We start from the raw sequence: 27,063 nt of genomic DNA on the forward strand, positions 1-27,063 counted from the left end.
AATACACTGTGCTAAAGTATGGAAAAAGTCTGGAAATCATGAAACTGTAGGATATATGTGGTGGAGAATAAGAAATCTGTTTGGGCTAGAAGTTACTATTCTGAAAGGACCATACTGTGGAGAGTCCTGAATGTGAGGCTAAAGAGTTTGAGCTTTATGTATTAGTTTATGGAAATCTGTTGAGAGTTTTTAAAGGGTCGCTCATAGTATGTGGCCTAATCAGATTTTAGCTTTTAGATTATTTGAGAATGGAGTTGAGAAAAATTTTGAAAGAAAAAATCAATATGGCTTTGATAAATCTTCAGAGTTTCACTATTGCTAGTTTGTTATTCTCCCCTATGAATTAGAAAGAGGGCTTCTCCCTCAAGTCATTTCACTGCCATCTTGCAGAGAATCTTTGATGACTTAAGATATGGCTGGAGCCCCCCACAGAGTTGTGCACTGTACAAGAGTGCAACTGAATGCAGGTGTCCTCTGTTTAAAAGTTTGTTATTCCCTCCATAGTTTAATAAAAAAAAGTCCTATTAAGGTTCTATGTTTGTATTTTCTCTTTTGAACTAATTTTTCTCTGTTCTCTCTGATTAAAATATCATCTAATGCAGATATATCCAAAATCTTTACCCCCAATCGTAACATCCCCTCCTCCCTCCTGCCTCACACCCCTTGGAGCTTTATTCAGCATACTGGACTTGCATATCTGATGTTCTAATACTTTTCAAACTAAAGTGATCCAAAATTATAGTCATTATCTCCCAAGCTCTAAACAGCTCTTCCTACTTACTCTGTCCCTATTAACCGCCTCTTTCCACCCAGCCCCTCAGGTTTTAGGCAAAAGAGTTATCTTTGGTTCTTCTCCTTTCCTTTTACATTCAGCATCATAGTTTACATTTGTGCAGGTTGTGCACTGCTAAAACCTAAGGGACACTGGTTACATTATAGCTATTGTAGATTTGTATAATTACCACAATTTTCTGGAAGATGACAATACATATTTTAATGGACAATACTGTTTTTCACTGCCATAAAGGCCTAATAGACTAGTGACAGTGTTGTAAGGAGGAAGTGGGTAGATTCTAAGAAAGTGAAGACATCAAGTGTATAGTTAATCCTCAAATGTCTGTTAGTAAATAAGTTAGATCTACACCTGTGAGAGATTGTAAGGTCTAAGTTTGGTAAAACTTTTTTAAATTACTGGTACCTGTAAACAGTCAAAGAGAATACAGTTATTGAACATGTAAGGGTCAGGGTAGAGGCAAGCCATGATAGAACAATGTGATTTTATTGTATGTGCATTAATTACATTTTATAGTGCAGAACACAGTATAAGATTGACTGAATCCAGTCCTGATTTTCAGCTTAGCAATTACACCAAAAATATTCTGAGAGAGACTCTCAAGGACGAAAGAGTACTTAGAGCCCAGGATGATGGGCCGTTGAGGAGACGGTCTCCCTCCCACCCCAGTTTTGCTCTACTATATGAATTTTGCAGAAAGTTTGCCATAGGATAAATGTGGGAGATGTTTTCCTACTTCAGTGTTTCAAATCACAATTGTAATGATAGGAGTTGATTGACAGCTATCATCATATGAGCACACAAGGCTGATAGCTCTGAAAATAACCTCACCAGTGTTCATGAGATGTAAACTGTTTCCCTGTATGCACCAGTAGTTTCTGTCCATGGTGCTCACAGAAGGAATTTTATGCTGAATTAGTTCTTCGTTGGTAGGTGCTGGTCATTGCTGCTGCCTTACCTTAAGCACGGATGATGTCACGTTGCAGAAGCAGACATCGCCACCATAACAAGGCTGTAAAGACCAGTTCTTTAGTGTGTCAGCAAACAAAATTATATGACAAAAGGCTGAGAATGTTAGCTGAGGGTAACTTGGTGCTTAGAGTTTCAAACATACTAAGAATGGTAGTTAATTTTTGCATATTAGCCAACAGTATTTGCTACTCTTGTATGTCTGGGCCTCTGTCATAATTCTTATCTTCTTTGCTTATTACTTCATACTTGTCAAAGCTATCAAAAGCCCTACCTTTCATTTTAGAACAGAACTGTGTGGACATGGCAAGTTGTGCAATCCCCATCTTACAGAAAGGATGACTGACACCAAAGGAGGGGAGATTGTGGAAACACAGTTAATAACTAAGAGCTACACATGGGTTTTTGCCCCATCCCTGGACTCCTTCATCCATGACCCAGTGCCTCTTAAAGGTAGATCTTTAAGGTGTCTTTGAGATAAGATGCAGAGCAATTCCCAACATTGACTTTAAACATCACAGTGTCATGACCACATGATTGGAATTGGCCAGTGTCATGGGTTCTAATGTTGTCAGTCCACATCCGGTCTCCTGCTTTGCTGCCACTACATTCAGCTCTTGGATTTGAACACAAAAATTTTTTACCCTGGATCCGTAGATAGGTTTTACATCATTAAAGCCAACACTTTGCAATACATGAAAACAAACCTTCCTTACTGGGATCTGTATGAGAAACTTGAGTTCACTTCAGTGTCTTTTAGGTACCTGTCTTCCCCTGGGAAGGACAGAGGTGGTAGAAGTTTACTATTCTTAGAAGTACACTGGAATCCTACTTTAAAACCACCTTATAGATAAAACCACATAAGTAATTCCCTAGAACAATAGTCCTTTCCTTCGTCTATAATTGAATATCCTTGAATGGAGTCCAAGGTACTCTCTCCCCTTCCCTCACTCTCTCCCAGAATTCTAGTCCTAATGCAAATGATTTTACAGTGAATTTTTAGTATATGTCTCTTCTGACATAAAATATGCATAGTATAAAAAGATTTTCAATTAAGTTTTAATCTCAACTAACCAGACTCCCGTAGATATTTAATAAAGGACAGTTGCATACAAGTTGAGTGTATTCAATGTTCCTATTTGTATTTAAGTTAGATCCATATTTACAAATGGGTTAGACACAACCAATCCATTTTGTTATTCAATGAAATAAGATTTATTATGAGATTCTCAAACTGTGCCCTGGTTCTGTTTATTTGTATGTTATTTGTGGATAATCTACAGCACATTGTAATGACAAATCTTTTACTTTAAGCTAATATAACTCCACGTACATAAAAACAGCCTGGATATTTAAAAAAAAAATCATTTGCCAGTTCACCTTATTTGATATGAAATGACTATAATTCCTTTGTTGTTGATTTGGTTTATAAGCTCTAAATAAGCAAAACCTAGATTTACTTTTCTGTCTCTTTTCTGTAGTATCTAAATAACTATCATTTTTTAAAATAAAGAAATAGTTAGCTGTGATATAGTGTTTGTACAAACCAGATTGAGGACAAAGACAACGAACTGATAGGTGTAGACAGAATATATATGAAACATATTTAATCTCTGCTCACAAATCTGTAATTCATTATCTGATGGAAATACGTCTAGGGTATTGATTTCCATAAGATGAAGACTTCTTCTTTCTCTAATCGTGTCCATTAGTTTCTTCCAGACAGATTAATAATTTTTCACAATTGCTAATGGCAATTGTAGGCATTTAATTTTGCTTCTACCCTTGTGTAGTTGCTACTTGGCAGCATATTTGTGCAAGAGTAGATAAAAAATAATCCTAAGGCAATAAAACAGTCTCCATTTGTTATAGTACTTTGTTTACAAAAGCATCGTTATGAGCACTTCAAAGTATAAAAAATTTCCACCAATTATTTTTTTAATTAGAAATTTATGTTAGACTTTAAGACAATGCTGTTACCTAAGGGACTAAAAACTTATTTTAAAAATGAATCACCGAGAGAAAATGAGCTTTATTTTCTTTTTACTGGTAAAGTTGAACAATGCAAATCTGCACAATGCTGCCTTTGAGGAGAATTACAGTTATTTTTGAATTCACATGCAATATTTTTATAGATTCATGCAATAGATTTATTTTCTGTCATTTTGTACCATTTGGAGTGGTTGTTGAATCTGATATGTATTCATTCTTTGGGAATATCTTAAAATTTTGCTCTGCAATTATTGTAGATTAGGTAGGTCCATTCTATCTCTTTACAGGGGCATTTAGTGCTGAAGGATTGATTAACCATTTTAGAGAAGTTTCTACAGTGGCATTTACCTCCAGACAAATTTCTGTAGCATTAGAGACTCTAAAAGTTCTCAGGCTCACAGGGAAAATATTGATTGAAAACTGATTTTTAACTCCAAACATAAGCTCTCTTTTAAATAGTATCTCACAAACTAAATTCAACTTTTGACATACATAAACATAAATCATTATCTTTTTCTTAATGGAGGTATAATTGACATGTAACATATTTGTTTCAGGTGTACAACAAAATGATTCAATGTTTGTATATATTGCAAAATAAGTCTAGTTAACACGCTCATCATAAATAATTACAATTTTTTTCTTGTCGTTGATGAGAACTTTAAAGATTTACTCCGTTAGCAACTTTCAAATGTCCTATACAATATTATTAACTTATAGTCATCATGCTGTTTTTTACTCCATCCCGTGACTTACCTATTTTATTAAAGAAGATTTGTACCTTTTGACCCCCTTCACTAATTCACCCACCTCTGACAACCACCAACCTGTTCTTCGTATTTATGAACTTGGATTTGTTTGTTCATTTTAGATTCCACATGTAAGTGAGATTATACAGTATTTATCTTTCTCTGACTTATTTCACTTTACATAATGCCATCAAGGTTTATCTAGTTGTTATAAATGGCAAGATTTCCTTCCTTTTTATGGCTGAATAATATTCCGTTGTCTCTGTGTGCATGTGTGTATGTATCACATTTTTTAAAATTCATCCATCCATCGACACTTAAATTGCCTTCACTATTGTAAATAATGCTGCAGTGAAAATGAGTACAGATACCTTTTTGAGATAGTGTTTTTATTTTCTTTGGAAAATATCCAGAAGTGGAATTGCTGGATCATATGGTAGTTCTATTTTTAATTTTTGAGAAACCGCCATACTGTTTTCCATAGAGGCTGAACCTATTTACAATCCCACTGGCAGTGCACAAAGGTCCCTTTTCTTCATATTCTTACCAACACTTGTTATTTCTCATTTGTTTTATACTAGCCATTCTAACAGGTGTGAGGTGATGTCTCATTGTGGTTTTGATTTGCATTTCCCTGACGATTAGTGACGGTGAGTGCCTTTCTATGTACCTGTTGGCAGTCTGTATGTCTTCGTTGTAAAAAGTCTATTCAGATCATTTGCCCATTTTTTAATTGATATGTTTGGTTATTTTTGCTCTTGAGTTATATGAGTTCTTCATGTATTTTGGAGATTAACTTTTTATTAGATAGGTGATTTGCAAATATTTTCTCCCATTTGATAGGTTGCCTTTTTATTTTGTTGATGACTTCCTTCACTGTGCATAAGCTTTTTAGGTTGATGTAGCCCCCCCTGATTATTTTTACTTTTGTTGCTAAATACAAAAAATCATTGCCAAGACCTATACCAAGGAGCTTACTGCTATGTTTTCCTCTATGAATTTTATGGTTTCAGATCTTATGCTTAAATCTTTAATCCATTGTGTTTTAATTTTTGCATACAGTATAAGATAGTGCTTGAGTTCATTCTTTTGCATGTGGCTGTCCAGTTTTCCCCATACCAGTTATTGAAGAGACTGCCTTCCCTATTGAATATTCCTAGCTCCTTTGTCATAAGTTAATTGACCATATATGTATTGGACTCTATTCTATTCCATGGATGCATGTGTCTGTTCTTGTGCCAATACCATAGATTTTGATTACTATAGATTTATAATATAGTTTGAAATTTGGGAGCATAATACCTGCAAACTTTGTTCTTTTTCAAGATTGTTTTGGCTATATAGGGTCTTTTATGGTTCCATACCATTTTTAGGGTTATTTGTTCTATTTCTGTGGAAAATGCCACTGGAATTTTAATATGGATTGCCCTGAATTTTAATGTGTATTGCTTCAAGAAGTATAACATTTTAACAATTTTAATACCTTCCAACCCAGGAGCATGGAATAAATTCATTTATTTGTGCCTTTTTCTATTCTTTTCATCAGTGCCCTCTAGTTTTCAGTGTACATATCTTTCACCTTTTTGGTAAAATTTATTCTGAGGTAGTCTTTTTGATTCAGTTGAAATTGTGATTGTTTTCTTAATTTCTCATATAGTTTATTATTAGTATAATGAAACACAACAGATCCTTTATATATTGATTTCGTATTCTGCAACTTTACTGAATTTATTACTTCTAACAGATTTTTGGTGGAGTGTTTTGCTTCCTGTATGTACTATCATGTCATCTGAGAATAGTGACAGTTTTATTTATTTATGTTTTCCCTTTCCACTTTGGATATCTTTCACTTCTTTTTATTACTTAATTGCTCTGGGGCTAAGCTTTCCAGTTCTATGTTGAATAAAGTTTGAGAATGGGTATCCTTGTCTTGTTTCTCATCTTAAAGGAAAAGCTTTTAGCTTTTCACTGTTGAGTATGAGGTTAGCTGTGAGGGTGTCATATGTGACCTTTATCGTGTTAAGGTACATTCCCTCTATGCCCACTTTGTTGAGTTTTTATCATACATGGATGCTGAATTTAGTCAGATGCTTTTTCTGCATCTATTGGGATGATCGTATGATTTTTATCTTCCATTTTGTTAAGGTGCAACTCACGTTGCTTCATTTGTGATGTTGAACCATCCTTGTATCCCTGGAATAAATTTCACTTGATTGTGCTGCATGAACCTTTTAATGCATGGTTGGATTTGGTCTGTTAATATTGTTGAAGATTTTTACATCCATATTTATCAGGGATCTTGGCCACTGATTTTCTATTCTTAATGGTATCCTTGTCTGGTTTTGGTGCTAGGGTAGTGCTGGCCTCATAAAATTAGTTTGGAAGTATTTTCTTTCGTTTTTAGAAGCATAAATAATTCTTACACTCTGTAAACATTGCTTAGAATTTAGGAGCTTATTAACGAATATAACTATATTAATAATTAATATATATAAATATACCCACTCTTATAATGTGAAAATAAGCTTTAGTAGGAATATGGCCAATGTGTTGTTAAAGAGTTAAATTGCATCTCAACCTCCAAATATTCTGGTGTAGGAAGATGATATGATTTGTAAGATTGAGGCTATTTAGAAATTCCAAGACAGCTAATAAAGAATATCGAGAACCTAAAGAGAGCAAATTAGTTTGACCATTTTCTGTTCCTTTTAAGTCCTGTGCTTATTTCCTAGGTAACTATTTCAAAATATTTCTAGTTCATAAGTTCCTCAAAAAAAAAAAAAAATAGAGTGGCAAAAAGTAACATACATGTGTGGAAAGACTGGGTAGTAAGGAAAATACATTTGATTGGAGGGACAATATTGACTAATTAAAGATATTGAAACAAATTAAATGAGTTACATTTTATGCTTTTGGGGACAATAAACATTTGAGGATCAGAATAATATATTGAATGGGGTGCTTAAAGTAAGGATTTCAATCTAGAATGAGAGGCCAATTTAGAATCCTTTGTAGGAATCTAGATTTGCATGATGAGGACCCTGAAGAGAGTAAAGACAACAAAACAGAAGGCAGGAGCAGAAGAGACCCTCAGGATTTGCACAGGATAAATAAGAAGGAAATAATGCTGAAGCTGTAACATTAATTGACACAGGCGATAGAATGGGCCAATTGAAAGGTTGTGAGAGAGAAAGATAGAACAGAGGAAAAGTACCAGTGTTGCTGCTGTTAGTTTTATTTGCTTGCTTGCTTTAGAAAGAGGTGCATTTATTCTTTTCAGAAAATATTATGGGAGAAAAGGTGGAGAGCTTTTTTATTCTTCGTCTCTCAAATTGTACAAGTATAGTAACAGTCAAGTAGCTATATTTAAGTTATATGTCATGTTTAATATCCAAACCACTTTGGTTCATGAATTCATTCCATTAGCATGTGTGAAGTGCTTATTAGAAGTATGGACTTGTGCAGGGTCCAGATTATTTAATGAAGGAAAAAAGAGAGTGATCCTGAGCTCAAGGAGCTCTTCCGTTTGGTTGAGAAGGACATTACTCACGTTATCATACCAATAAATGTGTAATTTTGCACTGAGTTCATCACAACTAATGAAAGTAAAACATTTCTTTAAAAGCACAGAATGAAGAGTTTGGGGGTGTTGAGGAGACCTTCCATGGGGCAGTGATATCTATACTGGTATTTGAAGGGTTAAGAGAAATTGCAAAGGGAGAAGAAGAGAGTTTGAGAGAGAAAGAAGTAAAGGCAGATGCCGTAGTGGGAAAGAGAATGCTGTCTGATAGAGAGCTATGTGGAGAGTGCTACATGCAAGATGTAAGTTCTAGAAGTCATGAATCATATCCCAGAATACAGTTAGCAGAAAGGTAGTGAGAAGATAAAACAAACTTTCTTAGTACAGGATTGGACAAGGCATGAAGAACATTATCAAAATTCATTAAAATGAAGAATTTTAGTAGGAGACAATATTTGAATATATCATTTTCTCCTTTTAGTTAACAAAATTTGTTTTCTGTTCTGTTTTGTTTTGTTTTGTTTTTTCACAATAAATGGACTGGGTAAAAGTTTCCAGGTATCTGTTAATCCTCTTGCTGAAATTTTATGTCAACAGGGTCCGTAGAAAGACCTTCAGTTGCCATAGGGTTTCTGTTCTGTTTTCTTAACCCCCACATAGGAGCTGGGACTTTGCTATTCATGGTGCAAGGGATCAAATTTGATAGCCCCTCTGTACAGTCACTCCTTTGCAGCAGTACAAGGATCCAAGGCAACTCAGTGCTCAGTATCTAAGGTGTAACAATAATGATTAGAATAGAAAGGAGAGTCACTTCTAGGGTTCTATTTCTTACAACCTCGGGAAAGTCACAAGCTACTGCTGTTGCACACATTTTGAAAAGATAAGACTCGATGGTCAAACTGGCTGCTGTTTTATGAGAGCTGCCGATGTCCCTGCCATGATTATAATCAGAGAAAATTGTAAATCTACAAAGAAAGGCAAACTATTAGTGCAATGAGAAGGTGGGAAGGAAGCACTATGGGGTTAATGAAGGAGAGATGGCAGCTCTGTGGGTGATGAGGGAAGTTTATGATTCTTGGAGGAAGTCGTGATCGAGCTATGGCTTAAAAGATGATAGAATGCAAAAAATGAGAGTGGAGATCAGAAGGGAAAAACATTTCGAGTAAACAAAATTGTAAAGACAGTTTGGGGGTGTTGAGGAGACCTTCCATGGGGCAGTGATATCTATACTGGTATAGATATCAAAATGTACTGACTGTATTTAAAGCTTAAAAAAAAAAAAGTTTATTTTGACTAAAATTGGAATGACATTTATTTTAGGGAGAGTAGTTTGATGCCAAGTACATGCCGTGAACAAAAGGCTGATCGTACAGCTCTCTGGAAAGAGATTCTAGAAAATACTGCTGAATGTATATCCCCCAATTGACTGACACAGCATTCCTCTTTTCTTAGATATAGTTTTGGAATTTGTCACCTTTGCTTAGGTAACTGTCAACCCCCCTGCAAATATATTTTAATTTGCAGATGTGCACAGTGGAAGTGGGTGAGTCATCTATGTTGGGTGGATGTTAAAGCAGTGAGATTAGATGCATTCAACAGAGAGACCTCAGTGAACTCAGGGCAAAGAGGAAGAGCAGACTCAAGAAACAGGAAATTTAGGTCAAAAAGGAATTCACAATAGTCCATGAACGGTGAACATATGGAAGCTATGAAAGAAAAGTTGGCATGCCTGATACAATTTCCAAGTGAGGGGGGCCCACATCTTTCCAATGTTTAGATTCTCCAATAGTGCATAGTACTTATATTTAACATAAAAAAAAAATCATTAAATATGTACAGAATGATTCCATGCAAAAATAAATGCAATAAAAATTACCGAAATATTTATTTTTAAAATAAGTGCTCAAGAGTGTATTTTATATATATATATTTTATATACACAAGAGTGTATTTTTTATATATATATATATATATATTGAGCCTGGCCTGGAGGTTTCCCATAAGAGATGCACAGTGTTGGAGTAGACTTGTGAGTATTGATTTTATTCCATAAACATTACAACTACCCAGTAACTCAGCTAAACATCATCTCCTTCTTCCTCCCATCATGTGCTTTATTTGAATTTTTTTTAGAAAATTAAAGGTTTAATTAGGGATTTATGGTTTTTATTTTTTAAATTTTTCTCATCATGTGGTTTTAGATGCATCAGAGTATCTAAGAATACATTTGAAAGCATTAATTTTACTTATTTTTTTATCTTTGCTTCCCTATGCCTTGTTTATAAATCTTTAACATAAGAATAACTGACAAGTAAAATTTATGTAAAAATGCAAATTTAAAAAGGCAAGGAAACACATTTTTTGCAATACTGCTTTATTTTGTAGAATTCCGTTTCATAATTAAAAATATGTCTTTGTGTGAACATAAAAAGGAAGATTTACTATAACATTTACCTTCTGCTTATTTCCAATTTTTTATGCTAATGGCTATGCTCTATGAGCTTTTTACATTCTTTAAAAGAGACAAATTATTCAGATTTATTTTTCTATTGAGAACTCTACTCTAAAGATACCACATTCATATTAAAAAGGTTTTATCTTTTCTCATTCTAGAGACGTGATGTTCAGCCGTTAATTTTTCTTTCCCCCATTATTTGTTAGTGATAAATATCAAAGATCAAAATTTTAAGTATTACACATCCTTTACCTAACTTCGAAGGACAACTGAATGATGCAATTGATTTTTAAACTACACATCAAATGCAATGCTGAGATGTCACATTTACAGAGTTCCATGGGTTTTTACATTGGACTTCATGATTATTACTCTTCTTGGTTGCAGTTAACTGTAACCCTTAGGTCAGGGTTCTCCAGAGAAATAAAAACAGGAGGGGTGTGCGTGTGTGTGTCTGTGTGTGTCTGTGTGTAGATAAACAGATTGATCAATGGATTGATTGATTTTAAGGAATTGGCTCATGTGATTATAGAGGCTTGGTCAACCCAATATCTGCAGGGTAGGTTTGACAGGCTGGAGACCAAGGAAGAGTTGCAGTGTGAGTCCAAAAGCTGTCTGCTGGCAGAATGCCTTCTTGGTAGGGGGGAGATGGGTTTTTGTTTCAGAGGCCTTCAATGACTAGATGAGGCCAGTCCACATATGAGGGATAACCTGCTTTATCAGAGTTCACTGATTTAAGTGTTAATCTCATTAAAAAAAAAAAAAATCTTCACAGAAACATCGAGAATAGTGTTTGACCAAAATATCAGAGCACCATGCCTGTCACACTGACCCATAAAATTGCCCCTCACAGTGACTGTCCCTCAGTGCACTGTGTCTCTTCAGTAGCACTCATACATTTTAGTTATAAGGCTGTTGTCCTTTTTTGCCTCCCAGATATTTACAGGATTTTTTCCCCCAGAAAGATGATTAAAGTTATTACTGTTAATAATCACCACCAATCTAAGTTATTTATTACAATTACTACTGACGCTATTACTAATTCCCAACCGGTAAACACCTTTTATGTGGTTTGAACTAAAACATGGGTTTTGCTTACGGATTTCATCTCTCATCCTCACAAGAAAACATATGAAGGTAGTTATAAATATTCGTTGTGCAAGTGGAAGAGCTGAGAGTCAGTAAGGTGGAGGGGTCTGTCCAAGACCTTACAGCTGTGAAGTGGTCAAGCCTGGATTGGGTCTCACGATTCTTTGTCTTTGCCAATGCCCCACCGTCTGCCTTAACTAACGAAACACGAGATTGTCTCGTACACTGGAGCCGAGTCATTCCGCTACTATGACTTCATAGTGAGAAGAGGGTTTTTTTAATTAAAGCAAGAGCCATTAGATAAGATATATGAACAGGTTTTCTAACTAAAAGGCCCTTTTCATAGGTTACTGTGAGAGTTTATGTAATATTTCCTTGAGTTTTAAAAGCAGTAGCCATTTATTTTGGCTTATTTTAGAGCGATCTTGTCTGGAGAGAGGAAAACGGAATATATCCATAGTTGCCTTTCACCTCCGTCTCACCTTCCATGAGTTAATTAGGGGTGATGTTGGAGAGATTCAGATTTGAATTACTTGGTAAAGATTATCAAGATCCAAGCTGAGGAATTTGGATGGGTTTCATCAGAAATTGATACTGTGACAGATTTGAAGGAAGGAGCCTGCTAGATAGAGCCAAACGGAACACGAATCCTCTATAATCCCATAATAGTACTCCTCACGTTCCTGAGACAATCTCTTAGGACTTCTTACATTGTAATTCATTAAAATGTCCCAACAATGTTTTATGTCACAATGTTTATATCCAGGTACTGTTTTTCTGTCATAGTAGATATTCCATTGGAGCCAACAGTGGGTTTTCTTCTCCAGCAGTTATTTTGGCTTTGGAAAATAGTATTACCTTTTGAGATCGCAATTTAGAGTACACTTTATAATATGTCAGTCACTCTTGGCAGTGATAGACAAGGAACAGAACTCAGAACTCTGTGTTGCCCATGGTCAAAACAATCCCAGTGGGGGCTTGAGTAGAATTATCTTTGCATTTTAAAGCTGTACAGGCTCCAAAACTCTTGAGTGTATTGAGTATATTGGATGCTGACATACAATAGAGACATTCATTCTCACACAGTCTGGTTCCTTTTTATTTGTTTTCTTAAATAATTGTATAGGATCTTAGAGATTTCGGAGACAATTCTATGTGCAACATAAGACAACTGAAGACATTTTCTTGAACTTCACATCTTTTTTTTTTTTTTTAATTTCAAATCAGACCTGTTTGGCTTGATTTGATATGATCATCATAATCTATTTGGTTATATCCCAAACTAAAGTGCTTTAAGTGCATTCTTACTTTAAATGTGTTGCAGTCACTTTTTGTTACTGTTTTTCTTTAAGTCTCTATGCCACGAAAATATTAAATTAGTCTTCTTTAACTTTATATCATTTATGAAAGTTATTATACACTCAGTCTCATTGAGGAAATATGATTAAAACACACACACAGCAATTTGAAGTCTGGAAAATATTTTGGAGGCTCTGACTCCAGGTCCAGCTAGTCGCTGATTCACAGTGGTAAGCTACTTACTATTTTAAATCTTGGTTACGTACCCAGCATTCTGTGTAGCACGTGGTAGACTTAAATCTACATGCACTTTGATTTGGGATATAACCGAATGGATTATGATCATATCAAAATCAAGCCAAACAAGTTTGATTTGAAATTCAAAAAAAGAAAAAAATTATAAAACTGCCTGCCTTAGGACACCTGTTAGCATAGTCAGTTAAATGTCTGACTCTTGGTTTTGGCTCAGGTTGTGATCTCAGGGTCTTGAGATGGAGCCCAGAGTACAGAAGCAGTCAGCTCAGAGTCTGCTTAAGACTCTCTCCCTCTGTCCCTCCCCACCCCCTGCTTCTTTCTAAAGTGAATAAATAAATATTAAAAAAAAAAAAAAATCTAGACTAAAATTGCCTACCTTCCAGGAGCTTACTGTCATGGAAAGCATTCACTCCAACCTCTTTAGTTTAAAGGTGGTGTGCTAGGGGCACCTGGGTGGCCCAGTCAGTTAAGCCTCCAGGAGTCTTGATTTCTGCTCAGGTCATGATCTCAGGGTCATGGGATCCAGTCCTGTGTAGGGGGGAGGTGGTGCATGCTCAGTGGGGAGTCTGCTTGGGATTCTCTCTCCCCCTCTGCCTCTCCTCCCACTCATGTCCTTGCTCTCTAAATAAATAAATAAATAAATAAATAAATAAATAAATAAATAAAATCTTAAACATAAATAAATGTGGGTGATATGCTTGAATTCCAGGAAGTGTAATTAGATTTGCTTACAGTCTGAGAAAGGACCCTTGTTCTTGTGAGGTACCATGTGGCTTGGGGATATTGAATTAATCTCTGCTTCTCTTGGTGAACATAGTGGTACCAACTCTTAGTTTTTTACAGAAAATTTTGGTGATTTAAAAAAATATATCTTGGGGTGCCTGGGTGGCTCAGTCATTAAGCGTCTGCTCTTGGCTCAGGGTGTGATCCGAGAGTCCTGGGATTGAGCCCCACATCAGCCTGGTTCTTCCTCTCCCACTCCCCCTGCTTGTGTTCCCTCTCTCGCTGGCTGTCTCTCCCTCTGTCAAATACATAAATAAAATCTTAAAATATATATATCTATCTTGGTAGGAATACTAAAGGCATTTAGCAAATGCTGAATCTGTGCAGGACGCATTCTTTGGTTTTTTTTTTTTTTTTTTTTTTAAGATTTTATTTATTTATTTGACTGGGAGAGAGCACAAGTAGGCAGAGTGGCAGGCAGAGAGAGGGAGAAGCAAGCTCCCCGCAGAGCAGGGAGCCCGATGTGGGACTCGATCCCAGGACCCTGGGATCATGACCTCAGCTGATGGTAGATGCTCAACCGACTGAGCCACCCAGGCGCCCTGTATGGAACCCATTCTAAGTATTTTACGTGTTTGTTCTCACTTAATTCCCATTAAAGATCAGAAGGGTAGAGGCTGTTTTATCTCTGGAGTCTGACGACGAGGAAACAATGCTAGAGACGATCTTGCCTACATTTGTAAAGGTAGAAAGTAGCAGACCGACAATTTGAACCCCAAGTCTTATTCTAGAGTCCATGTCAGTAGTGTTTGACCATCCTACCTCCTTGATAAATAATATTTGTCATCAGAAACCATAGGCCATTGGCACCTCATTTGTTTTGATTCTAGACATTCTAAAATTATCTCAGTACAGTGTCATTAATAGGTATTGAGGTATTGGGGCACCTGGGTGGCTCAGTTGGGTAAGCATCTGCCTTCGGCTCAGACCATGATCCCAGGGTCCTGGGATCAAGTCCTGAGTCAGGCTCCCTGCTCAGTGAAGAGTCTACTTCTCCCTCACCCTCTGCCACTCCCCTGCTTGTGCTTTCTCTCTCTCTGTCAAATAAATAAATAAAATCTTAAAAAAATAAAATAAATAAAAGACTGAGGGGATGTTTTTCTCTCTATAATGTAAAACAAAATTATCATAAAATTATATTTGTTTTAAATTAACTTACATTTTTATATTTTACTCAAACTTGGTACTTAATATTCCATCAAATTATATCCCCTTATATAGATATTGTGACTATTTTGATGGCATCAGAGTACAAACCACTCTTACATTATTTTTTTTAATACTTTAAAAAACATTAAGACATTTTGTTCCTTTACTGTATCAACCACATAGTTCTTTCCAGCAAACCTTGCCTGTGAAAATGACAATACCGATGTCTCTAAATGACTTCATGAGTTGAAAATGTACTACAAATCAATGTGCACTGTCCCGTGTCTTAGGAATTTTTTGGTGACCAACTTCTTCATCTGTTTCATTAGAGAAAAATGGCTTCTATACTACTATGAAATTTGTATGCCAAAATTCTATTATTTCCCATTGTCATATAGTTTTATTTTGAATTTATTTTAAATACTTAATGTTAGATACACACTCTTAAACATTTTTTCATATTGTTAATTCATATAGTCTTTACTTTTTGATCCATAAAGGTAAGAGAAAGGAAGTAGTAAAACACACTACTAAAATCATGTTAAATTGCTGGAGGTATTCTATTATTTTATAATTATTCATTTTCATTCCAGTGAAGCAATAAAATGTTATGCCATTTTCAGGATTATATTGTATAAGTTATTAGAACAAAATTTGAAGTGATGAGAAACATTATCTTCAGATGCACTGGAAGATATTAAATGTTTTATTTGCTATATTTTTCAAACTTCAAAACAAAGTAGTATGTTTCCAGTTAAAGTAATCTAAGTATAGCAGGAGCATTTAAAATAAAAGAACTTAGCATTTTCTTATAGTCTTTGTTCTTCTTGGCTGGACACTTGCCCATGTGACTTCACATAGAAATTAGTTGAGAGCAGCTCATTTCTCCAGATCTATACCCAAATCTTCAAGATTGGAGATTACCACTCTCTTCTGGCTTCTCTTTTACATAAATTGCAGGATGCTTATCACAAATATCATTGTATCATGTTTTTGAGATTGTAAGTATCATACAATGTAAAATGGTGAGTTTATCATTTCAGCGTTGTCCTCAAATACTAATTATTTGTTTTCCAGTGTTCATGTATAGTTAATATATTACTATCTAAGAATTAATACTGTACAGAAAAATAATAAAAAAGATACAACAGAATAACATTTATCAATTTCCACCCAATTCTTACAAAAAACAAAACAAAAAGTGTCTGTTGTTTATTGTATTTGCCAGACTTGATTACTTGGGTTCTCTCAGTTGACATACTGCATTCTGTTCACGCCTGCTTTCCATGTTGGTTGGACTGAGGTCATGCCTTGTTTCTGTGTTTTAGCCACTTAGCACAGAGCAGGCATTCAGTAAATGCAGTAGGAATTGGGAAAGAAGGGGAGAAGATTGGGAAAAGAGTAGAGGGGTGAAGGAAGGAAGAGAGAAGTATGAGACCCTGATACTAACTAAACGATAACTTCTACACATCCCTAGTGGAACGCTATTACGTTACATGTGTCGTTTTTAGCAGGAAAGAGTCCTTTTTCACTGAGCTTTCAACTCCTGCCAATAGCCATGTGAAGGCTTAAATTAGATCCTTTCAGATTAGGAAAAGGAACCAAGAACCAACCAAATGAAAAATACATATATATCGCATCTACTAAAAAGAGCTGTAAACTTTTTTTGTGTGAGAAATTTGTAAGAATTCAAAGAAAGAACCCCGGAAAGAGACATTAAATGAACTAAGTAGTGTATCAAAATATTAAGACATGATGCATGATAGTACAAGAAACAGAAATAGTCAATTAAAGGAGGAAAAGAAAAAGATGTTGAGAAACGACTCTGGACAAAAAGAACACATAACGTCATGGATCCTTTACCTTTGTCAGCTGTCAGCTAGGCCTGTCAACCAGTAAGGCTGTTATTTGTGCCTTGCTCTTTCAAAGTGCCGCTGATGAACACCCAGATGCAGAACGTGCTGGTGGTGTTGAGGCTCCCTTTTCCCCATCTGGAGAGAAGGAATGGATTTACCTCTCCTGAGATCCTGAGACCATGGAGACCATGCCCTCCCCAAAGCCTACAGCCAATAGACAAAATAAGATTTGTACTCCCCTGTTTTTTTCAAGCCTACCCTAAACCAGTGTATTTCCACTGCAACGCTATTGGCATTTTGGACTACATGGTTTTGTGTGGATATACACAGGAGAGACGAGCGCTGTCACATGTTGTATGATGTTCAGCAGCTTCTCTGACTTCAACCCACTGAATTACCGTAGCATCCCTCAGTGTGGCCATTAAAAATGTGAGCAATCGTGGCCGAATGTTCTCTGTAGGACAAAAGTGCCCCTGATTGAGAATCAGTGCCCTGAATAAAGATCATACGTATTTCTTCTCCTCATCCAATAATATGCCTTGATTTATATTGCAGTATAATTAATGGGTTTGCCCTGAACCATTCTGTCTCTCACTAGTACCTCATACACAAATATGAGAAAAGAATACGAGGGTAGATTCGTTCTTCATTTTGGAGCTATCCAGTCCCCAGGGTGATCAGCCCCGTGACTTTGGTCTCATCAGCATACACAGATTTCACAGGGATTTCAAACTGTTAGTACTGTGCACGAGCATTCACACCCGCATACATACACACAGCATTAATATACAATCCAATAGCTAAAAGCAGAACAAGTGGTCAAAATGTAATTTATATGGCATTAAAAAATAAAGCTGAAAATAACAAGGTATGTTATTTTTTTAACTGAAATCATATGGGAAAATATTGGTTAAAAACATTAAGACATTTTGTTCCTTTACTGTATCAACCACATAGTTCTTTCCAGCAAACCTTGCCTGTGAAAATGACAATACAAAGAAAATTGTCGGAATATGGAAGATTTTTTTTTTCCTATAATGGCATCTCGTAAAGAAATGAACATTAAGGATTACATTCCTAATCCATTCCACAACTCCAGTGGTGCAAGATGGGACTGCATAATGTATCTACTTTCATGCAGTCTATTTTAAGCACCCAAGTTTGATGATAAAGAAGTTAATGTGGTTTCCAGTAGTGTCTAACTTACCCTCAGGGAGTAGTTCATGCTGGGAGACCTTGGCTCATTATGGATTATTTTGTAGCATCAGTCATGCTATGAGATGACAAGGCTTTATAAGACAAATATTATGGATCTTCAGAGGCCAGCACTACATGCAGCCAAAAATCCTCATTGGCAGAACAAAACTGAAAGCTCTTAATGAATTCTGTTACCGTGGCAGCATACTGTCAAATTATGCACTAATAGCAAAAGAGCTAGAAAACCATACCAAGAAACCAGCATGTCTTTTGGCAAGCTAGAGACCAGGGTCTGGTGCTGAGCTTCCAAACGTTCTAAAGGAGAGAATTAACATCAGAGTAAGCCAAATCCTTGTGCAAACTCTCCAGGCTTTCAGGTGCGATTCGTAGAGGAGCTACTTGAACATGAGGGTTTTTTTTTTTTTTTTTTCTTGTTTCTTCTTTTTATTTTTTTCTTCCAGATTTAATAGGATGTTAGTTGGTTTAACAATAAAAAGCATACCAAAAGGGTATGAGAAAATCTGAGACCAGATTTTGGGGAACAGAGTTCTATTTTATAAGTCAATTCCTACACTATATCAACATCTGTGATTTAAGATGTGGCAGAATTTTAAGGAAATTAGCATAATATAAAGGTGGCCAAATGGCCTTGATTGCTTAGGAATGAGTCTGCATTTTATATTTTTGTCTTAGGAAGATAGCCACATTGAAGTCTTTCTCAAATGGTATTATGTAGATCATGTTGTAAATCACCTAACACCTCAGAAAATCAGAGATTTCAATGATACGTATATAAAGCATCTGGAAGAATGAAGATGCACAAGTTGTCTATAAAGTTTCATTTATTTGTAGTATTTCTTTTCTTTGTTTCAGGGCTGTTATTTCCCATACAGTTTCCTAAAACTTAGCAAAACATTGCAAACTTAGCTGAAACATTGTCTTTTTCTCTGTTTCCTTTATTCTTACTCAAATTCTGTACATTGTTTTTTATCTTGCATTTATTTCCCTTTTCTTTCTCAGAAAACACAGATTCCCATGTCTCTTCCCCACTGTTTTTGTTTGGTTTTGTTTTGGTTTTTGAAATGGAAGGAAAGGATATGGCAATGGAGAAGTGGATTTCATACTTTGCTCCCTGAAAACCTAGAGGTTTACCAGAAGTGGCTTCTGAGCTGTAGATGGGGGAGGGACCAGAGGGAGCAGAGGGCTCTAGGGCTTTCATTCCAACTTCCATGGCAGCAGTTTTCAAATAAAATTCCATTTAAAGAAAGATTTCCACAACACAAATATCTCCACAGTGATAGAACCCACAAAGCTATCAGGTTGAGTGTACCCAGGTAGGGCATTTGACGAAAGCAATCCCACTGAAAGACAGTAAGTAGGGGGAAGTTGAAGAAATTCACTGTGGGTCCCATGATTAATCTTCCTTTACCCACCTTTTTTCGTGGAGCCCAACACATGGCTTGAACTCATGACCCTGAGACCAAGACCTGAGCTGAGATCAAGAGTCTGACGCTTCACCTACTGAGCCACCCAGGTGCTCTCCACCCTTCCTTCAACCACCTTAAGTGCCATGTCAACCAAAAAATCTGGAACTACTCATTTCTTCCCATTGAGCAGTAGCTCCTCTCCCCCAAAAAATCTAGCATGATTTTGTACCTTCTGCAATCTCAACAGGAGCAAAGTATGTAGTGGTCCACTGAGTAGGAAATATGAATATGAAATAATATGAATATGAATATGAAAGGGTAAAATAATATGAAAATGATGTGAAAGGGTAAATATGTCACTAAGTAGTGAAGCAAGCAAACTAACAACTATCTCAAATGATGTCTCTGTTGTTGTCCCAAAGAAAGATTGTATATCTCAATGATTTTTATGGCTAGAAAATTATTTTTATAGAAAAATTGTTACTTTTTAGTCATAAATATGTTTTCAGTCAATATAAAATTACCCTCACAGAAAAGAAAAGTTATAATTTGTGTCCTAATAAGATGTAAAATTAATTTTAATTCAAAAGTAAATTTATATCAATACACTGTAAAGATTTGTCCTACACTAATGAAAATAGAGCTTGAGATTTATAGGACCTGATGTCAAAATGCTAATACTTCTTGACGAAACACAAGAAAGCAGGAAGTCATGGATTGTTATTTTCATTTAAGGTCTTGAGGTTTACCCTTAAATAAACTGCTATTAAATAGCTTTTTCAATGATGTTGGATAGTAAACAGTTTATTATTTATCTTGATTTCTTCCTTGAGGAAATAACTTATTGCCCTAAGTTTTCTCTTATGTAATGGAAAATTATTTCTTTAATTTACTGTAGACATTTTAATACCTTTTATTTTTGAAAATTCCGTTTTCTCCAAATCCAAGTGGTATGATTTTTATTATTATTATTATTCGCATAGTAGAGAACTATATAAAGAGATATTTTAGGTTACATTATGTCAGATTTTGGTTACTTGGAAAAAACGTATCAAAATAACATGTTTCTAATTTTTTATTAAATGTTACTACTTCTGTATAAATCAGGAAATACTTTGGCAAGCTACAGCTTTTAAAATTAACATTGAGTGTTTTACTGGAAAAAAACTTTGAAAATTGCCTTGTGCTTTTAACAGTGGCTGGAAAAGGAAAAGAAATTAAAATGGATAAACAGCTAAAATGGAAATGCGTAATTACAGTGAAATAATACTTAAGTCCAAATCAAGTTTCAGTATAGAGTATATTTTAAAATATCTTCAGAGAAGAAAAATGTTATCTCTTTTAAGATTAAAAATTTGTTTTTTAAACATGTATTTTCAGATGATTTTACTTGTGATTATGTATGTCTAATTCAAACGATGTTATGTTTCCTTCTGTGTTTGGCAACATTCAACCATGAAAATTAAAATTAGTGTTTAAGAAATAATTCAAGGAAAAGACTCCTCCAATAATATTTGCCCCAGTGAGCTGGGTAATTCTTGTAAATTGGTCTTTTGGCCTGAGTGATTTAGATAATTACTTAAATTCTCTATTTTAGGTTGAATATTCAGATACTACTCAATATCAAGCATATGATAAAGAGGATTAGTTTTATGTTTTCTTCAGTAACTTGATCAAAGATGAGTGAAACTGTATACTTTACCTATGTATTGACATTTTATATTCTTTAATTGTTCAGAAGCAGTGTCTCTTTAATTTGATTAGATCTTTTTTCCTATCGTTATTTTCCAATTTGTTTGATGGATTAACAAAGATTTGTTCAATCAAAGAAAATTCTGGATAACCGGTGAAACATAAGTTTGTAATCAGTATGTAACTCAAACTATTCTTTACTCATTCCATGAAAACCAATGATTAGATTACATATAAACATTACAGGGTGGGGGAAATGAATGCATTATTTACTCCAACTAGGATGTTTTCGTTTTTGCGTAATTGAAATTTTCTTTTCCTTTTTCAGTAGTATTTTTCATTTATGGTGTGCGTTGAGAAATAATTTTCCCTTGTCTTTTGTAGTTTTTAATTCATGAAAATAAACTAAATCCAGGAGATTATAGTTATATTTCTTATTTATTAATGTAAAAGAATCCTATTAACTATTGCAATTTAGACTTTATTGTATTTTAAATTAACATATTCATATTTTTGTGACTTTTTAACAGGCAATACCTTCAAGCTCTTGTGGTGTATCTAGATTTTGGCTGCAAAGAATTAACAGTAAGTGCTTATGTGTGTGCAATAACTTTTTAAAAACCACAACTTCTCAATATTTTGAACTCCATTATGCTTAAATTCATGAAAAAAGTTAATATGATTATTTAAATTTAGCCTCCCAATTTATAATTTTGATAAAATGGACTCACTCTAGTCATATTTGCCATAGAGTTTTAAAAGATTACTGGCAAATCATTTACATAATGGAGAAATAAGATCGATGGCTGTGTCTTTACATTTTGTCCAACACATTTGTTTCGCTGCGCTGTATAAATTTTGTTTATGCTTTTATGGCATTGATTATCTCTTTGATCAGCTGATTTACAGACAGATTTGCAGCTGATTTACAGATTACAGGCAGTCTGCTTTCTATGGTTTTTCTATGGTTTTCTATGAATATTGGTTTTCAAATTTTGGATCGTGGGACATTTATTTTGCATTAGTAACATCTTTTGCAGCAACTCAAATTCATCTTTTGTGATGTTGCATTTTAAATAGTTTTCATGCAAATACGAGTCACTAAGTCTTGTAGTAATCTCACAAAAGGTGGGAGAGGGCATCTTTCTCCCAAATGAAGTTAATAGTAAAGTGGAATGGAGCAACTTCTCAGTTATTCTGCAATGTATTTTCATAATGGTTTAAACCTGTGTTTATTTCAAATGTGAGCATAAGTAACTTTTGTTTTACCTGCCATCCTGGGTTATCTTGTGCCTTTCTTTACATTAATGTAATTACCTGGGAATTATCTCTATTTCAAATTGAATAGGGAAATATCAGCATGCTGCAGGCTCTGTGCTCATCCAGGAATTAAAGTAATTTAAGATATGAGGTTTTAAATGGAAACTCTATTTGTAAGGAGAAGACATAATTCACTGCCAAAGGTATCTGTCTCACTGAAACCTCTGGAGAGACAGAAATGCTCTCCAAATTCTGAATTTTTGATTTTCTAAATAGTCCAGATGCTGCTATCTTACCTACTTGGATAGATTTCTAGTGTGTTGGGTAGTCTGGGCTGTGACCTGGCTTTTGATCCTTACTGATACTGGTCCCTGGGTATCTTTCTGACTTAACAGTTGAGCTCTTTGGCATTACTCCTGTCCAGCGATCTTCAATTTGACTAAGGCTCCTCAGGCAATTACAGTGTCTTCTTTGAATACAATGAATTAAATATTGTTATTTCATAGAATAGGGAATGATTAGATGTATAAAATCCCTGCAAGGCTCATTCAGGAACTTGCTGTATTATCAAAGAAATCATTTTCTATTTGAGGGATTCCAACTTCACCTGTTTATTAAAATAGTTGTAGAAACAGCCTTTGGAGAAAAAGGTGTATGGATCCTTAGAAAGCATTAATTGGTACTAGCTTTGTGATAGCCTAAATGTGATATAAAATGACTGTTGAAATGACTTAAACTATTTCTCCTCTTACCGTGGAAAATAAAGAGGAGGAAGGGCAAAGAAAATGCCTTCATACATGAGAAGCGTGAGCATGTCCACGTCCTTATAACCAAGTGGCGATCATTAGTCGTAGAACTGCATATTTTATAATGTGATAACCCGATTGGTTCAAACTCTCTTTTCCTTACATGTCCCAATATATATATTTTTTAATCTTCAAGTCAGGTCTACATACTTCTAGAAACAATCAAATATAAATATGCGTGTGTATAAATAAAAATATGTATTTATACAAGTGCATATACATTTATGTAAATACATATGTATACACACATATCAGCAAAATCTTATTTTCTTAGGGTCCTTAAATGGGAAGCTTTGAATACACATACAGAATTTGATTTATCTTTGGATTATTCTAAATGATTTTATCTCTAAATCTTCAGTCTCGGTCTGTTCTTATTCTGTCCTTCTTCCATGCATTGAAGAACTCTTGGGTAGCTGGTTGTGTGGTCTCAGACACTGGCGGTTTAGGGAGGAAAGATTACGTTTCTGTCTACTAGTTGCCCACAGACTCCTGGAGAAAATATGAAAATTTAACACATTTAATTATCTGTGGTGGGAATTGTGATACAAATCAGGATACAGTGGTTGGGAAGTCAGGAGATAAGTGCCTCGGTCATCTTGGAGGCCTAAAGCAGTGTTTTCTGGAGAAGGTATTTCTAGAACCACAGTAGTTGTGTCCAACCGAGAGGAATTGGTGGTGGTGGTAGTGGTGGTGTTGTTTTGTATGTGTGTGTGTGTGTGTGTGTGTTCCAAAGTGTGGGGTTTGGGCAGGGGGTGAGGAGTGAGGATGGGGATGAGGAGACTGTAGGAATTATTCCAGGCTCTGTGGGAAGGGAACGCTATAGATGGAGTGGTTAGTAAGGTCAGGGTGAGAGAAGAGTGTTACTTGCTCAGGGAACACAGAATGAAAGTTGCCCAGTGCCAGGAAATGAGAGAATTAGAGCATGAAATTACATCCACAGCTATACTGAGAAGTTTGCATTTCATCAGATTGTCCCCCAGGAAATAAAAGGGGGCCCTCCTGGATTTTACAACAGTAAGGTGGCATTGGAGTTGTATTTTGGAAATATCGATAGAGCGGCAGTTTTGAAGAAGGATTAGGAAAGATGGAGGAGGGACAGCAGAAATGGAGATAGGAAATCCTACCAGTTAGGAAATTAAATTAGTAGTTGTAAGAAATGTGATGGCTGACTTTTCAAAGGAGGTGGCTTTGTGGGTGGAGCAAGAGCCTAGGAAACTCTAGCTCTGAACAGTGGAGACCGGCTTGTTTATTTGAGGTTATTTTTCGTTTGAAGAAGGAAATCTGTAGGATGATGATTGACTGGGAGGCCCAGTGGGTTGAGGGAGAAGAAAGACTAAGGTTAACATAAACAGTTACAGGAACACAAAGATGTCCTCTGACTGAGGGTACTGGATGGGAGGCACTGGGTGTGATTAGGGAGCCCAGCTCAGAACCCAGACAGAACCCGTTGTCTATAATGGCTTTGACCACGTTTTCTCTCTTTCCCACACTGTCCAGTACAGTAGCCACTAGCTTCATAGGACTATTAAAGTTAAAATTAATTAAAATTAAATGAAACCACAAATTGTGTTCCCCAGTTGCCCTTTCCATATTGCAAGGGCTCGAACGCCAACTGTGGTGAGCAGCTACCCTATTGGACAGCACGTATGTTGCCAAAAGTCGCTTCTGACAAAGCCGTTCTAGATTCTTAAAGCGCTCATTAAAGAATGCTATTTTGAGTCACAAAAGCAAATACATAACTAAATGCATTTTAACATGTATACCCTTCTAAAGCTTTTAGAAATAGGCTTAATTATATTCTTCGTCCATAATCAGTCAGTCTGGTGAAAAACATCTGAATTTTAATAGAATGGGAAAATTTTAAATCCTCAAGTTTATATTTGAAGGACTTTTTTCTTTTCCATCCTGTGCTTTTAGTTAGGAGCATAAGTAAAACTACCCTGCCGCTTATAGAACTGACAAAAAGCTTTTGGTAATAAATCAAAGGGGCCACTGTAGAGCAAGACCATTTTCTCAAAATATCTTATTTTCTTAATGCTTTTTCAGCATCTCCATTTCCATCTTTAAATTCATTAATGAAACTTACTGATGTCAGTTCTCACTAAAAGATGATAACATTTGGTATAATAGGATCTTATTAGATTGCAATTTCCAGGGCTCAGTATGTAAAATACAGTTCAACACCTCTGACCTCTTCAATTGTATGAGAGAGAAATATCTAAAATACCAGTTTTTTTTTTCAAGATTTTATTCATTTATTTGACAGAGAGAGAGAGACAGCCAGTGAGAGAGGGAACACAAGCAGGGGGAGTGGGAGAGGAAGAAGCAGGCTTCTCAGCGGAGGAGCCCGTTGTGGGGCTCGATCCCAGGACCCTGGGATCACGCCCTGAGCCAAAGGCAGATGCTTAATGACTGAGCCACCCAGGCGCCCCATAAAATACCAGTTTTTAATGATAGTGTTTCTAAATGATGGAATATTTTATTTCTGAGGGAAATATATTCTGATTGCACAGGGAAAAGCCAATTTGCTCTCTATTCTAATTATACACAACCTGAGTTCATTACAGGTGGTGTGTAGGTTAAAGGATGTTTCACATCTGGTAGAATGTTGATTATAAACAGATTAATTGATCTTCCTTTATCATTATTTGGAGATGAGATATTCAGGGGGGAAAATCAGTTGGAAGCAGTGTAGTAAAGGAAACTGTGAAGAAGTGAGTTAATTTGTAGCTACAGCCCTGGCCTGTTTTTCACAGAACCCTCCCTATGATATTATTTACTAGCTAGAAGCTATTTGCATGTGGCTACTTGTCTAACAGTGCAAACACACACACACACACACACACACACACACACACACACACACACACACACAAAACAAGTCTGTATTTCATTCTTTCCCCCAGAAAAGAAGTTTGTCATTGTTTTCGTCTGTTCAGCTTTGACTTTGTAAAATGAATTTCCATTCTCTTCTGTCAAAAATAGCTTCATGATTGGTCTCCTTGACTACGCACTTTCCTTCTTCCTTGCAGATTAATCTAAGGTATTGTTTTCATCATACCCCTCCCCCCCACACAATCCTTTACAATGTACACTGATCCCACAGAATAAAGTTTTATCTTTAGCTTTGCATTCACAACCCTTCCGATCTGTCCCTGTCTGCAGTAGGGACTCTTAAATGAAGTCACTGGCTATCAGCTATTGTAGCATTGTTCTGGCTCTCCTGATAAGGGCATGCATCCCTCCAACTGCCTCCACCCAGCCTATTTTTTCCACCCTGAGCCCTGCAGCATTCATGTTCCTTCTTCTAAATAGCCTTAGACTCTCTTGGTCTAAATTCCACCCAATATTTTTCACTTTCCATGGAGTTTATTCATTTGGCACATCCATGTGCTCCCTGTGACCACTCTCAAAATGAAAATAAATTAGTAATACTTACATTTAAGTCTGTTAGTCGTGTCCACCTAGCTTGCTTGAGGACAGTTGGCCTGTGATAAACTTAGGAGATTGTATTGGCGAGGGTGCCCTCTTAAGCATCTGGTGACTGAGAATTCAAAGAACAAGTATCTTGAACTGCGTGCTTTGATCAACTCACTGACTCATGCCGACCTTAGACGCAATATGGATAGAATGGGCAAAACATTATTGTCCTTTTTATTGTGCTCAAAAATGCTGGGGCATTGCATTTTCTTCTCAGAATCTCTAAAGAGCTATAAGGTCCATAAATATTGATACCCTGTGTGTCTAAAGATCAAGCCAGTTTCTAAAA

Source organism: Ursus arctos, unplaced genomic scaffold (assembly GCF_023065955.2).
Source record: "Ursus arctos isolate Adak ecotype North America unplaced genomic scaffold, UrsArc2.0 scaffold_27, whole genome shotgun sequence".
NCBI classification, from domain to species: Eukaryota; Metazoa; Chordata; class Mammalia; order Carnivora; family Ursidae; genus Ursus; species Ursus arctos.